This window comes from Thunnus albacares, chromosome 14 (assembly GCF_914725855.1).
Source record: "Thunnus albacares chromosome 14, fThuAlb1.1, whole genome shotgun sequence".
Classification (NCBI taxonomy): Eukaryota; Metazoa; Chordata; class Actinopteri; order Scombriformes; family Scombridae; genus Thunnus; species Thunnus albacares.
This window is the reverse complement of record NC_058119.1, coordinates 9,999,393-10,018,212: the sequence shown is the minus strand read 5'-3', so window position 1 is coordinate 10,018,212 and position 18,820 is coordinate 9,999,393. Positions and strand designations below refer to the sequence as shown.

The window sequence follows — 18,820 nt, the reverse complement described above, 5'->3', positions numbered from 1 at the left end:
CAAGCAGCACTCTCAGTTGCCATTAGGCATCTCAAAATCTCACTTATAGTTTTACACAACAAGGTTCAAATGATTACAGGCTGGGGGCTGATTGGCTGAATTTTAAGTATATTCTTGTCTTAACAGTAGGTGGAATAATACAGTTTTTTTTACACTAATACAATCAGGTCTTCTAGCAGGCTTTGTTTCAAGAATTGAAATTAATTATACATTTTTTGTCCCTGTACATAAAATGTAGCATAAATTGCATGGCATATACTCAACAAGAAAGTTTTGTCTGAGTTATTTTTGATATGGGCATCCATGCTATTACTTGATCCTGTAGCTGATATTTTCTTAAAACCAAGTTTAACAATGACACTAAGGAGCAGATTTGTCCTTTTTGTCACGGATTCTGCACAACATAATGACTAACTCTTACAATGCTTATGTTTTACAAGACAGCAATATTCTGCACAGAGTCTTTTTCCTCTCGCTTTTTTCCTGCACACTGCGGCAGTGCTGCTGATGCGTGGTTTCCACAACCTCCCTCTGGGAGGTGTGAACCAGGGGAAGGGAAAGGTAGAGACAGGAGAAAGAGGAGGCGGGGAACACAGAACGCAGTAAACTTCAATAAGCACAATGTCCTCATCTTCTTGTTCTGGAGATCAGAGCTTCCAGTTTTTGTAGAGGAAATGAAGCATTGGTAATCCAATACCCCTGATATTCTGAAAAGTATGTCTAGTAAGTTGATTAGATGACGGGGTTATCATGCATAGCTGCACACTGTGATTATGGTAGGATCTGCACATGCAGTCATCAAACCTGCTGATTTTGTTTGATGAAACAAAGCAAACCCACTTGTAGGTTCAGATGCAAGCAGCCAAATGTGCCTCTATCCTCTAGGGGTATTTTATGATAGAGCTAAAAGATAAACGTCAGAACCCTGTGTCTTTTGGACTTTGTTGTAGACTGGTGCATCCCAGAATGTGAAGAATTAAATAAGTGAATATGTGTATGATAAAATATCTTTTCTCAGTCCTCGTCAGAATGGCAAGCACTACTGAGAATCCTACTGGCACACAGTCCTACCCCGGGGCTTGGGGATTACATGTGCTGCGTACACGTTAAAGCCTCTAAACCCTCGCCTCCGTAGAGCTGATCTGACTGCACAATCCCCCTCACTCTCAGCTCCACTCCACCGACCATTAGTCCTCCGTTCTCCCAGGATGCTGGCTGCTTACTTCCAGATCAGCAGAGCTCTGCAGTGCCCGCGAAGGTCGGACCATGAGTAAATTTGTCAGCTTGCCTCCGTGTACACTGGATCACCGGGGAGTTGACCCTCTAGCTCACCATCAGTTCACTATGGACAGAGTCGGGCATTCTGACTAGAGAGAGGATTTTTCAAAATGAATGTATCTATCTATTTATATACCAGTCTATTTTTGGAGGAAAAACAGGTCAGAAGAGTCGGAGTTAGTGTTTTGCTCATTGCACTTGAACTCCAACACACTTAGACAGGCACACATGCAAACACACACTTATTTATGATCACGTGTCTGCACAACAGCACACACACACACACACCTACACCCACCCACCCACACATACACTAACACACAAAACATATGCAATTTCAAGGGGTGAATTGAGGACCTAGAGCCAAGGAATACCTTGCAGAGCAGAGCATATTCAATTAGCCGCCGGCAGTTCTTCACCCTTACCTATCGTCGTTACATCACATTTCAATATTGCACAGAGGTGTGCCGCCAACGCACTGCTGACACATCAAAGAGCTGCAGCAAATCCACACTACTCCTCGGAGCCTCACAGCTATGTCACAGCCGTTCTTGGGGTAGGTCAGACAGGCGCAGGGAGAGGCCAGGCATGACTAAAGACCTTAGTAGACATATTAAAAAATGGATTCTCTATTTCCCACTTCGATGAGTTAAAGTTATCCGGCCAGCCTGTGGGCAGAGCTTGATGGTTTCCTGGTCCATCATGCCATGGTTAACTCTGAGGGTTAAGGAGAGATGATCTGGATCATAGGATGTGCATGACATGGTAGATGTGATGAATGAATTTTAAGTACAGCACTTTCTCAGACTCTTTTTTTTTTAACTTACTTTTTCTTACTTTGCTGAAAAAGATGCTTAACCATGTCCTCTATCAATGAACTTGAAGTTAATACCCAAGTACATCAGGGCAAGCCTAGTGCACAGCAGGTAGTCAGTCCATTTAGCACAGTAATAAAAGTGATATCCTCAGTTCTTACAAATATAGAGGGGCAAGGGCATATGGGAGCCAAGAAATTTGTAATAACATTCCTTCAGTCTGTCTTCCATCCCTCTTCAGGCTACTGTAGACTGAGATCTTCATCAAGATGTAGCAGATACAACTATATTTGCAGAAGCAGCATTAACACAGCGAATTAAAGTTAAAACAGTGTGCTCATTTGTTGCCTCTGGGTTTGCCTCCTTACCTCTTCCATGTCTCTTCCCCTCTCTCTGCTCCTCTACTGTTGGCCAAATGAGTTAGGGCTCCAAATTGAATTCTATCTTCATGTATTTCTTCCAGAGGGTTCGCTAATGAAGAATTTAATTATGGCTGAGAGCAAAACACAGGCAACAAAACCCCCTCATGTTTAAAACATATTTGGACTCACTATCTCTCTCTCTTTCTCTCACTCTCTATCTGTGCCTACCTCTGTAAGTTTGTTTTCTGAAAGTTTTGAGGTGAACTGAAGGTAAGACGTACGTTAATATGGTAATCAGAAAGGACTACACCAGAAAATCTCAAGAGTGAGCATACGATGCATGCATGATCTTGATCAAAGTCAGGAGGTTCGACTATGTTACAGGCTTGTTTGCTCAATAAAAAAAATCAGTGCCTAAATCCCCCAAAATAAGATTAAAATTTGATGACTGTAGCAATTGAAATAAAAGCACAACTTCATTAGTGCTCTGTGTCTTTTTACTTGGACTCTCTGTGAACATTACTTACCATGATATTCTACAATTATGTCTCTTTTAGCACTTTGTCCAGGGGCTTCCTCGAATATCGTTCTGCTGCCTGGGGGTTTCTCCCTTCTGCAGCCTGTTCTGCTCACACACAGTACCTTTTCCCCCTCTCTCCATCATGCAGACCTTCTCATCTTGTCTCCGTTGGCCAACCCTCCAGCAGCTATTTGTCACAAGCAGATGTTTCCGAGAACCATGACCTCCAAGTGTGGTTGCTGGGGAATGGGAGTTTGGCGCCAGCTCTGATTGGAAACCTGCAGAGCAGAGAGTGCATGGTCAAGGTGAGTAATACTAGCTCTTCGCAGGTCCTGAGGTCAGCTAATCTCCCATGGCAATCAAGAAGGTAACAGAACAAGTGAGAGGTCCCTGAGTGGGGCCGACCAGGCCCTGACATAGAAGTGATGGGGCCAGACTGAGACAGACTTTCAGGGACGCTATTTAATGTCTCCTCTCTAACTGTCTTGCACATTGCTGTTATATGATATGTTGATAGGTCTATATAATGGCATCAAAGATGGCTACAGAAATCTATCCATGGTAAAAATATGCAGATGCATGTTATTATGGCTGTAGCCTGTAAGTAACTGGGAAACAGGGAAACTGTGGACTGTGTTGGATACATAACATAATAATAATATACATAATATTTAATAATCTAATTTTGAGTAGGATGAGTTCATTGTTGTTTTGGCTCTGCACATGTGATTCATTGACAATAAGAAAATATTGAAAATCGCCAGCCTTATCCTTTAATGTTTGTATCACGTCTGCTACCATTGTGTTTACAAGGAAGCACATGCACGCCATGCTATGCATGCTATGATGTGATATACATTTTTGCCAGCTGCAGAGGGTGTTGGTGGTAACGTGCTCTACAAGTAACAATAGAAGAAGGCCGCCAGCCAATGTAAACAGTGCAGGTCTCAGAACATTCAAAAACAAAGGCTTTCTTTTATGGGGTAGGAAATACATTCAGCATGTTTGTTTGGCATTAAAGATAGAGATAGATTTTTTTTTTTTTTGAAAAACAACAAAATCCAGTGTTGTTTACAATTAAAACTCCACATGGTACCTTTAAAATGACAGTCAGACTCTCTTGATCTCTCACTTTCACTCTCTCTCTCTTTATCTCTCCCTCATTCCTTTTCACACACACACACACACACACACACACACAAACGCACCTGCTGATTTGGCTGAGGCTGGTCATCTTTGGCAACGGTTTTTGCTGTCACCTCACACCTTGCAGGTCATGTGTTATTACAGGCCATTGTTGTGCTCCCACCGCCACAAGTGAAATGATTTCCCAGCGGCCTGTTGCATATAATAATTTTTAAATTGGAGAGAGGTAGAGAGAGACAGGAAAGATATGAGGAAGTACTGTGGGCCAAAGAACTGTCATACAGTACATAATGAGCCATGTTCAAGCCAGTGTTCCTTGTGCTCGGTAGGCATCTTAGTCCACTTATTTAATGTGTGCACTGTGAAAATACTTCTGCTAGTAAATCTTGTCTGTTTACAGTGAAACCGTGTTTGTTTCCAATTAAAAATACTGAATTTACCTTTGAAAATAAAAGCGTTAATACAAGCTACAGATGTAAGTGCACTGAGGATAGACATTTACAGCCTCAGCTGCTTTTCTACTGACGTACCTTGATAATATGATCACACATACTATATACCCAGAGATTTCACCAGGTAGTTCAAATATTAAAGCATTAAATGTATGTAGGGGAAGCAAATGAAACAAAATCGTTATTGTCAGTGTTAAAGGATTACATGCTCCAGAAGAAAGAGTGTAGCGCTAAACATTTATGAAGAGCATTTTCAGCATGTACAGTATAAAACAGTTGTTGTTGTGTATAAATGTAATCCAGTGAACTCAGTCATACAGAATGTAGTTACATGCTAATGCCTGAGGATTAGGGCTGTACACGCATGTGCTGAATATATTCCAAAATATGTCCACTTAATCTTGTCCATTATGAATATGACATTATATGTGATTTCTAACCACATGCAGTGTCATAGTGATATGAAATATATGATAGATACTAACTCTGTAGTAATACCTCATTTAATTTTAATTCTCTTCTTGTGTCCTACTTTTCAGTCATTGGTATTCGTGTATAAGCTATAATATATTTAATAGTACCTGTCTGCATTACATACCTTTTGCATCACCTTTCTGTTAATAATAGCCAGTCAGCAGCTGGAAAATAGCAGGATCAAATAAATTACAGTTAAGACACAACATTACACATCTTAAGAAAGTGTTTGATTTTTTATTACAAATAAAACTAAATGGGAATATGTACATATATTGACAAAAAAATTAAGTTGCTCAGGATTTACTATCAATTTACTAAAACAAAACTTTCCAACAGATGATGAGCCTCTCATAAGAAAATTACTGCCACCTCTGTGGCTAAAAAAACATTGTCTATATTCCCAAAGAGGCGAGAGGGAATGTGGTGTGACAAATGCTCCTTATGATGATATACAGTACATACTGTAATTCATTAAAGGATGCATGTTGAATAATATCCTAACGTAATGAAGATGATAAAGAGCACTCATCCCTTTCTCCTCGAATTACTGCACAAGCATGGACTGTGGTTGCATAATTAATATGTTCTGAAATCAGTAATTAATAGAAAGGTTGGCATGCACATAATTCTGTGATTTAATCTATTAAGCCATGGATTTCAGAGTCAAGTCACTCTGCCATGAAACCACTTGGAATTTAAATTTGTGCTTTCATGAGCTGTTGTTAGCCTTTACGTCTTCCCTTCTCCCTCACTTTATCTGTCTCACTTTGGTTAGGTTTTTAATGAAGATTTCGAGGCTGGAGCTGATGACGAGTCTATTTCCCTGGACTTGATTCAGCTGTTTCTCCATCTGGCGTTTGAGCACCTGGGGTAAGCCTTCCTCTACAAACTGCTTTTCCCCGCCTTTCCAACGTTTCCCCCTGTTAACCAACTCTTCATTTTTGTATGCTTTGTTTTTCTTCGCTCTTCTTCTGCGCCTCTACTATCTTGTAGTTCCCAACTCTCCTGTTTGCATTTTAAGCAAAACATTAACATTTTCAAAATAAAAAATGACAATTTTAGTCAACATATGCACCTTTTTCCTGAAAGAAGTTGACACAACATAATTCTCACATTTAGGGAGATTTGAATTACACAATATCTTTTGACTTCATGCATTTACATCATTGTGCATTTCCAACTCTTAATTTCACTTAAATTTTTGAGATCCCCAACATGAATGTGAGCACTAAGTAATATGTGGTGAATCAGTCTTGCAATTTGCAAAGTGAACAGCCTGAGAGGCCAGATTTGATAACATAGTGTAGCACAGAGCTCCTCAACCCTAATGAACACTACAGATGTGTCAAGAAGTGGAGGAGGGGTATGCCAACGGCAATGTAAACAGCAGCCAATTACCTGCCTGGATGACGATTCTTTACTCCTGCTTAGTGCATACACGTGAGGAGGCCAGCACATCTGCTGCAAGGACTTGCACCGGTGTACTACACACACCAATATCAACCAAGCAACTGCCATTAGACACACTGCATGTCGAGCATGTCTTTTTCACCTTCAGTTTGTGTATTCGGTAGATTTTGTAATGAATATAAATATGAGAATACATATAGAGTATGAGATGCAACTATTGTCATACATATAGTAGGTAGTTGCTTTGTAATTTATATGTTTCAGTTTTGACCAATGTTAAAAAAAAAAACTTTCGTTGCACCAATTTACTATTTATTCATTTTTTGCCACAGCATACGTAAACGTTCTAGTTCACATTAGCGTTACAGTTATTCTTGTGGAATTGTTATTAAGCAAGACAGACAAAGTAGGATTCAAACAGCAGTAGAGAAGGAGAAGGAGAGAGAAAGAAAGAGCGAGAGAGGAAGACTTGCCATCTGGATGTTTCCTGATCTCAGCCGCAGGCAAGACTGGCCGATGTGAAGGGCTGTAATCTAGATGCTGTATAGTTTAGTTTTGTTCTTTATGTAAGAGTTATATAACAGATGCACTCAAGGTGCTCATTGCCTCCACATTTTGGAACCAACTTCTTTAACATATTTTCTTTCACCTTTTAAGAGTAGGTCTTTCTCCTAAACAGACATATATGCTCTCTTGTGTGCCAAATTATGTTCTTAAAAAATAAGATTTAAAAAGCTGGCTTCTCTTGCTTCAGTGACTTGCTTATGGATAAATATTTTTAGGCTGCATTTATTTAGTCCTTTAGCTCTCATACTGAAAGTTCATCATTCACGTCTTTGAGAAAAGAAAGGGCAATTATGCCCACTCACTAAAGAGAAAGGAGCTAAAATTTTAAAAAATGAATCACTGAATCAGATGGTTTTTTTTAAGAATTTAATGTATTCAGTTCTGCCAAGTTTAATGCTGTTGCAGAGCGCTTCACTGTGTTCAGTGAAAAGGCTCTGTCCTTCAAAATGTTGTGAGATACTGTTACAAAAAAAGACATCAGCATACATCTTACCCTCAGGTGATCCTTTAGCTCTGGTTTCTCTCAAAATAGCTCCTTATTCGTTACGTATGGACCAAATAAAATTGAATAAACATTAGATCTTGATCCCAAATGCAAAACATTTGCACACACGGAGCTTGTTTTCCAGCCTGTCTGCCTATAGTCATGTAGCCGATGCATTTAAGAGTGCCTGAAAGGCAGCATAGCTTTCATTTGGTGTGGTTGGACAGTAATGCATGGTGACAAGTCTTGACTGAAAGTATCTCATTATACTGCACTATAAAATAAAAGAAATCAATGTTAGTGATGCCTGGCTTCCCACCAAAAGAGATACAGTACAGCATAAGTCGTCTTGCTTCCACATCCACAGTGCAGTACCTTTAAAAATAGAGAATGTGACTATTTTTATTAAGAGATATTGCTGATGCATGCTTCTGAATTGAGTAAATAAGAACATCCTTATCAGAGAGGGCAGGGTGTTTGCAGAGATTCATTTCTTTGAATTCAGCGAGCTGTAAAAGTGGTATTCCTGCCCGCAAGTGGAAGAAGAGCTAGTAAATGCACTGTTGAGAGATATACTGTGGGACAGCTACAATATCACTGACAGAAGGAACATGACTCTCTCGAGTCCATAATCATATTTCACTGTGGAATGTGGTGATTCTGATACGATGTAAGTCTGTTTTGTGCTCCGAGGCAGAACACAGGCACTATTGTCTCAAGGGTTTCACAAGGCCTAAATCTCATTACCTTTAAGTGCTATAATGCTGACATGCAAGTCGACAGTGCCATTGCCGTTGTGAAGCACAACGCACCCAAAACTAAAGTGGCCTGACTTAATTCTATCGGGACAAAAGCCAGTGCCCATCCAGGCCTCCCATGGGTGTAAATTAGTTACACCCCTTTCTCTCTGAGGCCTCTGAAGCCCCCTCACTTCTACTGCATAGGGTTACAGCATGTCTCTAGTGGCAGGGCTTACTTAAAGGTGCAGTGTGTAAGATTTAGTGGCATCTAGCATGAGAGCTGAATACCCCTCCTCTGCTTCCAAGCATGTAGAAGAACCTACGGTAGACGCGAAACTCGTGAAAAACATGAAGGCCCCCCTCTAGAGACAGTGTTTGGTTTGTCCTTTCTGGGCTACTGTAGAAACATGGCGGTGCAACATGGCTGCTCCGTGGAAGAGGACCAATTTCCCATGTAGATATAAAGGGCTCATTCTGAGGTAACGAAACACAATTACACACTAAGTAAAACATACCTTTGAATGTTATGTTCCATTTCTGCCAACAATAGATGCCACTAAATTTTACACACTGCACCTTTAAAGCCCAACCCACATACTGTACCAAGACATGAGCTATCTTTGAAAATAACCTTGAGAAAGTAGGGCTGGAGGGGAGGGTTTTGGTACACTTGATTTGTCTCCTCTATAATAAGACTACATGATTTGGCCTCTCCAGAGAGCCTGTCACAGTGCAGTCAATGCTGAGTGTTGCCCTCTAAAACTATTGGAAGGCCAACAATGCATTTAATGGTTTGGCTTAATGCGGTGCAGTTATGTAAGCTCTGTGTTTAAACAAAAATGAAAATGTGTGGGTGACAATGAAATAGTACATAACCAAGCACCTTATTAACCAGATAAATATGGCACAATTTTGTGTTACACAACATTTTAACTGTATGTTCTGCCTTCAAAACCCCGCAAGAGCAGCCGTTTTTTTTCAAGAGAAGCTTTTTAATAGGCCTATTGGGGAATTTTATTTATGGGTAAGTCACTGTTCTCTGTCTTAGCTGCCTTGTAAAGCCAGGAGAGAAACTAAGCTATCTGATATTGTTTGTACAATGCTAGATAGGTGAATATGTCTACTACATTTTGTACACACTGGTCATGTGTGTTTTCATATACAGTACAGACCCATCCCTATGAATACTAATACACCAACACCCTGCGATACACACTTTCTTCTTTCAGAGCTGCCCTGTGGCCAGCACTACTGTCAGCTCTGTGACGCCTTCCATGAAATATTCACAATACCACGAGTCATGTTCAGACATCAGGGAGATCTGTGCTTGACTATCCTGTTCCCAGATCAGACCTGGCTAAGAGGAGTCACTGTTCACTTTGATCCTCTGCTGGGCCTCTTGACTAAAAGCTGTCTCTCCCCATGCCAAGCCAGCGCCATATACTATACACTGCTCCTTGTTTTCTTGTTCTACTGGCCTCGTCTTTCTGTCTTACTTCAACACTGACTAGTTGCTACCTAGTGTTAGATAAGTCCTGAATGGATAAGAGATACTGGATGAAAGAGAAAGACAGATAAAAAAGAGGGGGAAAAACAGCTTTGAGCACCTTTACTTTCATTGAAGCAACAGTGTATTAGCCCTGATATCTTGTTTATGTACAACTCATTTTGTTGTCACTGTGAACATTTGCTAAAGAGGTGCCTCAGGAGCTGTCGATTAGTGGCAGAGTACGTACAGTATGTGATGTTGGTTCAGGGTCTCAGTTGTAGAGACCATAAATTAACAGAAACAAAGAATATTATCTCTCTCAGCAGCAGTGATTAATCTCACTTTGGGCTTTTAACTCTGTACCCAGGTAGCAGCATGTTCCTAAATCAGGCAGCATTTGCCTGGCCATTTATTTATTAGAGAGCCCTCAAGAACATCCGCGGACACTTCAATTGCTGCTGAAAAAAATGTGTCTCTTATGTTTTGCTACTCATTAAATCCAGTACCAAATGGCACTTGAGTTGTATCACATACTTGGCATTCACAGTGGAACCATTATATAGACAAACACAAGCCGTTTTGAATGACAGTGCAATTTGATTTTGTTCTCAGTAAAAGGCCATACAGTATTTGTCGATGATTCTCATAAAGCCTCTATACTTATTGTGCACACTTGCACTACAGCAACAGTTCATTTACTGTTGTGCCCTAAAAGGCATTTTCTCTATCTGTAGGGGAAATTAAGTGATTTCTCTTTGTTCTCAGTCACTACAACAGCATAATTGGGCTTTACACATCTGCTCTTTTACTCATTATGTCCAAACTATGTCCTGTTTTCTCAGACAAAAGTTCTCTCAAAGGTTTAGGTTCATGTGACTTTCCTCAGAACCAGGAGCCAACTGTCAAAAAAAGCCATGCTTTGATTTTGTTCCACCTCAAGTCAGTGTGGTCATTAGTGTATATGCCTGCTTAGAGTATTAAGAGGTTACAGTTCATCCCTCCTAACTAAAGGTATTCAGTACTTTTAAAACAATGTGAGGGGAAAGTCCTTCAAGGTCAAATAGGGCTTCCCGAAGGCATCACAAACAGTACATTTGTTGTGCAAAATAGTAGACTAATAACATCCTGTACATTAAAGTGTCCTTCAGCATCTGATACCAGAACATGTCCTCTGCCCTGTCAGTCCCCAATGGTGAACCCCAAACTGATCAATAGAAGTAGGGTCTGTCTAAAGATAAGCAGCTGTGTGTGCAGATATACTTTCTCACTTGGCACCACTATTCTGTTGGTCTGTTATTTCTGCAGTTGCAGAGCGTGGACTGTCTGTTGTAGAGTGCAATGAAACTGACATTTCTTTTGTAGAAAGCACCAGTATCTTCTATTTTTTACCCTAGATTGTTAGGCAAGAGAAATCTTTAATGACAAGCACTGTTCAACTGCCTTAAAAGGCAAAACTTTTCAAGAACATTGTGTCCTTGCTTTTTTTCTTTTTACCCACTAGACCTATTCTGTACTTACGACTGAGTGAATAAGTGGCTGATATTGACTTTGGTACACAAATGTCAATGAAGACTGAAAGACAATGCTTTGCATAGTTGTGACAAGCAAAAAGTCACTCTGGCTATGAGAGCAGAGGGTGGTTATTGAACCTGGCACTCATCTCACCAGAGAATTGAAATGTTAGTGCATGCTGTTAACAGACCTCCTAATCAATGATGGACAAACACCAAGAATTCTCAGCGGGGACTTTGCTCTGCTTCACACAAAGGACCAAACAAGGACATCCTGTAGCCCCTCTCTGAAAAGAAATAAAAATATACCACCAATGTTTTAAAGCTTATTGATGAATACAAATCGGAAATGTTGCTTTGTCATCCAAGGGACAAATTAAAATCTTTCCTTAGCTTGAGAGTGCAATTAAAACTCTATAGTGGCAGTGACTTGACTTGGTCCTTTTAAACCAATCTCAAACTTGTTTGAGTCCGTTAATGGCACATAATTATGTAAGTGTCCTTATATTTGAATTGCCTTAATGAGTGTAATTTGGAGCGGTGTTTCCAGGATCTAGAGGCTGCAGTGTTGTTCTTTTGACACCTGCTGCCCTTCGGAGAAGCAGGAAGCCCTTTCAAGAAAATGTCTACTAATAGAACCAATTAACCAGTCTGACAAGTTCCCATAGTAATCACCATTGAAAGGAGATTGGGTTGCACTTAAGGCCAATCAAAGAGACAGGCAATCAGAAATTAAAAGACCATTAGGTTTTTAGCTTTCACTGTGACTTATGGCCATTGCAGAGTGGATAGGAGAGATTGAATGGCCATTATTTCCTATTGGAAATGTTGCTAAATGTATGTGAGAAAAATAAATTATTCATTGAAAATTTTGATTTGGAATTACCACATGCCACATAGCTTTGATGATGTTTGTTGCTGATGTTTGATGGCAAACATCAGTTGATGTTGTAAGCATACAACAACATACTGTAGAGGTCCTCTATTACTGAAAACAAGGCAGTCAAAAAAAAATCAGATTCAGGAAGAGTTGAATGAGGACACATCAAACAACAAAGCATAAAACAAGAAATGATATGGCAGCTCTAAATGGATGCGATATAGATGATCAGGAAAACAATTGTCCTGATTGCAATTGGAGGTGATCTCTAATCAAAAAGATTCAGTCTGACTCACCAGATGTGGACAGCTGTGCCTCACATCCATGTCTGGTGTACTCTGTTACCTTCCACCCTCCCCTCTGATATTTTATAAGGCATATTCAAACTGTTTTTATGTATGAAATAATAGAATTACCATTTTCATTGGTCTAATGAATTCAAACACACCGCAATGTTATTTTCACCTTTTACAGAATGATTGCCAGTTCTACCAGACCTTTCTCCTGTAATGGCAAAGTGCAAGTGTTGTGTGAATATGGGTTTGGCAATGGAAGAGTGGATATCAATATTATTTGCTGAATGAGGCTGGCAGGAAGTAGGAGCCAGGGTTTACATTAGCTGGCATATGCCAGCTTTTTGCAGGTATCACATATAGTATTCCAGATGAAAATATCAACGGCCACAATGTCTGGTGGGAAATCCGATAATAGCCTAATAGCCTAATATTGTGTGACCTATAGTATGTTGCCAAGACAACTTTAATATAAACATATTATGCAAAAGTTTGCTTTTGTTAAGGCATTAAAATAGTCACTGACTGTTTGGTCATGTGACTAAGTATGGCACAAGATTCAAAAGCCAGCACACAATCCAGCAACAGTCCTGCAGCTGACACAACTCTGAACCATTTTCTCTCAGGTAACGTTACATCTAGCATTGGCAAAGTGACACAAATGGATCAGCCCGGAACTCCACGGTTAAATATCCCCGGCCCTTGTGAGAGGTGGGCTTGGGGAGAGGCTTGGGGAGAGGCTTACTGTTTTATTTCTGTTTAAATGTAGGACATTATATGGCTATTTAAAACATACCTCTGGTAGTTGTTATATATGGCCATAATTCTGAATATTAACAACCATATTGACCATCAAAAAAAAAAGTCTACCTTAAACTCTGGTAGGAGCAGAGATGTAGTATAACATAGCAGCACTTAAGATTCCTCATCATTTGAGTGGCATGAAAAAACATTTAGAGCGTCTCTCATGACATACTAGAAATGTCATTTATATTGATTTTTATGAAATACAGTACAAATAAAGCAGGAGTGGTAGTCCAGAGAAAGAACTATGGCAGAGATATCAGTATAGAAGAAAGATGTATGGTGTGAATATCTGTCAATTAATTTCCCTCAATATTTTTTTCCCTTCATAGTTAAACAATGCTCCATAAAAGCATTCTCATGTCATCAAGTGCTAAAAGAAAACTGTGGCAAACTCATGAAATCTCATGCTTCTTTTGGCTAGTGTGCAGTCTCAGCACAGTATCACAGTTGCTGTGATCAAGGTCAGCTTTCATCCTCCAGACCTGATTTTCCTTGTCAGTATTCCAAGCACCTCAAAAGACACTGGCAACAGTTTTTACTTGGCAGATACCTCCCCGACCTGATAGGGCACATGGAAGAGACGCACTCTGAATAGTCGATTCTTCCAACCTGTGGTCAGCATTCCACATGCGTCCCTTGGAGCTAAACGCTCTTCCTCTGCTCCCCTTTTAAGCCCTCTGACAGGAAGGATGCGATATTGCACCTGGCCTCTTTCATGGCTCCCTCCCCCCTTCACCTCTGCCTCATGGTGGAACTGTTCCACCACTCCACACTAATTGTTCATTCCTTCTTTCCCTCTTATTTCGCTCTGACACCTCCTCCCGGTAGAGCTCCAGTGCTCACGCCTTGAGAAAAGAGGACAAGTCGTTATTCAAACTGTTGTCAAACTGAGTTCATAAGCAAGGACAGCTCTGCACCCCAGAATACAGACACAGTGAATACAGACACAGTGAAATCCGTTTTGATCTGGGCAGAGTTTCAGCACAGCAGATCTTTCTGATGCCAGAATGGTAAACATAACATCCTCCTGCTCAGCGTCAATAAGTCTGTGCTGTTTAATGAAGCCCAATCAGCGGGAACAACCTGGCAAAAGATCTCAATCAAACTTCATCTTCTTATCTAATGACTCCCTGTGGGACTTTCAGGTCCTGGCCTGATGCACCTCTGAGTCCAGCTCCAAGTCCAGCTTGTCTAATAAGAATCCTGGTCCCAAATGTGAACTGGCAATCTGTTCTCATTAAAGTGCACAAAATTAGAAAAAAAACACACAAGCATAATGAAATGCACAAAAATAAACTTAATTTGGTTACATGGTTCATACTTAAGGGATGATTTCAAATTTGTCTTTTGACCTCAAGGCTTTGCTTATTTCAGTTTATCTTCAAATAGTGTAAGTCATGCCAATATTTACACTTACATTACAGTGCAGACTGTTCTTTTAATGCTATTGTAGTGTAAACTATGTTTTTTGCACATTATGTTACTCAAGGGTCATGGATATTGAACATCATAGTCCAACAATATTCCAGATACAGTACAGTCAAGTATGCAAGGTCAATGAATCAAAAGAAGTGTTATGTTAAAGGGTTTGGTTGGTGATATTCCAATTTTTCTATTGTGTTCCTCTGTGCTGTAGACCTCTGATTTTGTCCAAAAACTATTAAAAACATGTCAATGAGTGACACAGCCAAACTGTCTGACGTGTTCCTTCAACCCTGAAGAGAGCGGCTACCGTAGCTTGTTAAGAAATGGCTCCATAGAGTAATAACAGCGATAAGACTGTAACTTTCAGGAGAGCGGTTTCCTGTACAGCAGATGCCATTGTGTATGCACGTTTACAGAGCTTCGCTAACTTCTTGTGCTACATATCACAACCTCTTGACTTTGTGCTACATTATACATTTCTCAAAAATCTTCAAGAGGTTTTGACATGTAGCAAAACAAACTAGCAAAGCTTTGTAAACAGAACCACATGTGCAGTGGCATCTGCTGTACAAGGAAGTTCTCTCCTGAGAGTTACAATCTTATCGCAGTTATTAGTCTCTGGAGCCGTTTCTAAACAAGGTACCGTAATTACACTCATTAGGGGCGAAGAAACATGTGACCCAGTGCAGCGGTGTGGCTCATTGATGTGTTTTGGACAACAACGGAGGTCTACCGCACTGAGAAATAAAATATATCAGGCTTTGGATACTCACATGATACTTCTTTATGTTACTCCACTTATTTACTGTGGTTTTCCATTAATATCTAATCTGCATATCAGATGGCATTGGCCATTCCCCCAGAAGCTAATCTGAGCTGTGCTAATCTAATTTTGACTAGGATGAGTTCATTATTAGTTTGGCTCTCATTTGGCTCTTTATTGACAGTAAGAAAAATATAGAAAATTGGCAGCCATAGTTATATGTTGATTAGTTTTTAAATCATTATTCATATATGCCATGGCCACATTACCACAAGCGTTGTTAAAGTGGTACATGACTCTAGCTTCCTAGTTCCATATGCAACATTTGTGATATTAGGTGGAACCTTTTAAATGTAAATTTCAAATGATTTTCAATATTTGTGTCTATTTATTGTATACAGCAGATGGAAAATTAATTCAGAGTTTAGTTCACAATATGTATTGTACTTACTTCTTTCCTTCTTGCTTTCTTTGTTTTTTGTCAATACTTATATAATCTGTCACCTCCATCAGTTTCTCCATCTCTTGAACTAGATGCATACATATAATTTGCAGAAAAATAATTAATTCAACAGCCAGCAAAACTTATATTGCAATTATAGGATCATTTTAAAAACAGTATTTGTATTCATTGTCCGTGAGCCTCTTGTCATATGTGAGAGTGATTAGGGATTCATTATAACATAGCCTGACAGTGCTTAGCCTGTGTAATGTGTGCAGTGGATCAATGGTGATTCTCCAGCATGGAGCCTGGCCTTGTCGTGTGGAGAGGGGGTGTGCAGGGAAGGAGCGGGCAGATTAAAGCAGCTTTGTCTGTACGTAAGTGGATTATCAGCAGGTAGAGTGCTCCCTGTGTTTCTGCAGCGATTGTGTTAGTGCACTTCCTGCCTGGCCACAGAGAGGACCATCTGCCATTTAGCTCTGATGGATGGTCCCAAGCAGACGTCAGTCTCCTTTATGCAGAACACCTGCTGAATCCTGATCAGACTGTTGGCTCATATTAGTAAAGCCCATCAGTTTGTCACAATAGCATCCGTGTCTTGCTCCTGAGGTTCAAACAGGAACACCCATGCATATACACACACACACACACACATTCCAAACTGTAAAACATGGTGAACAGATATGGGTGCTTAACCAATGTGGCATTGTTCCAATACATACTGCTCCATGTAGACATATAAACAAGCCTCATTATGGGCTGTATTATGCCCACTGCTCATTATATCGGTGAACAGACTGTAATATTTTGACTGGCATCAAATGGATATAGCTGTGCCAATTCCTAACAGGATTGTGTGTCTTGAAGCGTAAGCTCACCCAGTGACAAAGTACAGTATGTCTACTTCATGTACACAAGAGAGAAAAGAGAAACAGAGGGACACACAAGAAAAGAAAACCAGGAGGAGGAAGAGGAGAATGAATATAAGCTGCAGTATATATAGAAAATCATAGCGCATATATCAGATTGTACAAAGGATATCAAAGTTCTTCTATAACCTCACAGATCAGACCAGTGGATCATTTAGACATTAGACAGTAGAAACTTTAGAAGAGGAAGAAATAACAGCCTTTTATGTGACACGTTGGGAGATGTAAATCAAGAGAGAAAATTTCTCTGTACATTATAACAGAAGAGAGAAATTCTTTGTGCAAAGAAAGAGGAATCCTTTGACAAATGACAAAAAGATATCTCAGGGTGTCAAGTGACCATCAACTACAGGGAGAGAATTCACAAATGGAAATTTTATCCAGTAAAACAAGTGTACTTCAGTATATCTGAATATTGAAATACAGTATGTGACAGAAGCTACCACATGACAGCTTATTTAACATTTGAACATCCAAAAAGATTAAAAAAAAAACACATGCTGACACGTTTTGCTTTTGCAAACTCACTAGTATTTGCACAAATCTATCAATTCCACCTGTATAGCAGTGTAGATTTTTTGATGATATCTAGTACATAAGCCTTGTACATAAGCCTTATTTAAGGGCCTGTCATACATGTACATGTGTGCCAGTAGATAAGAAATACTGGTGTATGTTTTATTTGACCTTTTTAACATTGATTACCATCTCTTATTTCACATCATATACAGTATAATACATTTCCAATTCATTGCACTCTTAAAGTACTTTATTTATTTCTTCTATGGCTCCACTAAGTGAAAGCGTTTTTTTTGTTATTAAGACATCTATACACTCAACAGCAACAATATGTGTGTGTGTGTGTGTGTCAGTCACAGAACAAAAACATGTTTTGTTGCAGTGTGAAGGCTATTGACCCTCTCAGTGTGGCAGGAATGCTCTCAGCCAGATCAGAAGCCCTGATAGCCACCAAACGACAGCCAGAAGAAAGACCCTGTCTCCTCCTGACAACCATCTCCTACCACTCGTCACTTTATCTCATCAAGCCTGTCAAGAAATAAATTAGAATACAGCGAATGCAGGGTAAACAGAAGCGGTGTCCTCTGTGACACATATGACATTGGCTGACAATCTTGTTTTGCCATTAGTGCCCATGTAATTTCATGCATGTGCATTTTGAGATTGATTACAGTTTGGTGCACAGCTCTGGTTTGATAATATATGCCGTTGAAATTCAGAGTATGAAAAATAAAATTCCATCATGTCGATGTGATGCACATTATAAATGTAATTGCCACTAAAATTTTGATTCTCAGAGTAATAGAACTTTAATTTATAGGAAAATATTTTGGACAATGGGTTTTTTTTTTGGAAATAATATTTCAAATTTTATAGTATTAATTGTAGGAAGTATAGTTGTACAGTGTATGTTAAGGAAACTATCCTTGTATAAATGGATTTAAGTATGGATTTTTAAACATGAGTTCTGTGAAAATAGTCCTGGTGTGGTAAAATTGAAGACAAAAACAAGCATCTCTTACCAGCATTTTAAGGTCTAGTGGTCCTCTATTTGTAACACTTGCAAATCAGACTCTGGAGTTAGAGCAAGTGTGGTTAAAAGTCTTGATCAGAAAAAAAGGCCAGAGTCAGCAATGAGATGGTAGGCAGTTGTCAGATGGCAATGGGTCATTAGAAACCGACACCAGGTAATGAGCTTAGTAGTAGTAAAGGCTTATGGACAGGTACAGTATAACAGATCCACCAGGTCAAATTTCATGGAAAATGTGCCATGGGAGTGCTTCATATCAGAGGGAAAGACATTCATTGCAGTTTACACCACACATAGGTCTTCGGTTAGCCCAACCTTTGTGTCCTTAGTAGGAGTGAAAAAGATGCCTACAAATAAGGATCAAGGATAACGTTCTCAGCTAGTATTTAGTATTCATTTTCAGAAAACAGGGTGCTTCATAAGTTAGAATATTTGCTCACATAAAAATGTTGATCTTTTCTTGTCAGAAACCTGAATTTCT

At 39.6% G+C, this 18,820-nt stretch overlaps 1 protein-coding gene across 3 annotated transcripts in view; it reads left to right on the top strand.

Moving 5' to 3' along the window:
• jag1b (jagged canonical Notch ligand 1b) overlaps nt 1-18,820 on the top strand; it is a 205,092-nt gene that overhangs the window by 24,335 nt on the left and 161,937 nt on the right. For all 3 annotated transcript variants that reach the window (XM_044372955.1, XM_044372954.1, XM_044372956.1), the window contains exons 5-6: nt 3,124-3,280; nt 5,826-5,920. The gene's annotated coding sequence lies outside the window, so the exon portion shown is untranslated. The remainder of the gene's footprint in view (nt 1-3,123; nt 3,281-5,825; nt 5,921-18,820) is intronic.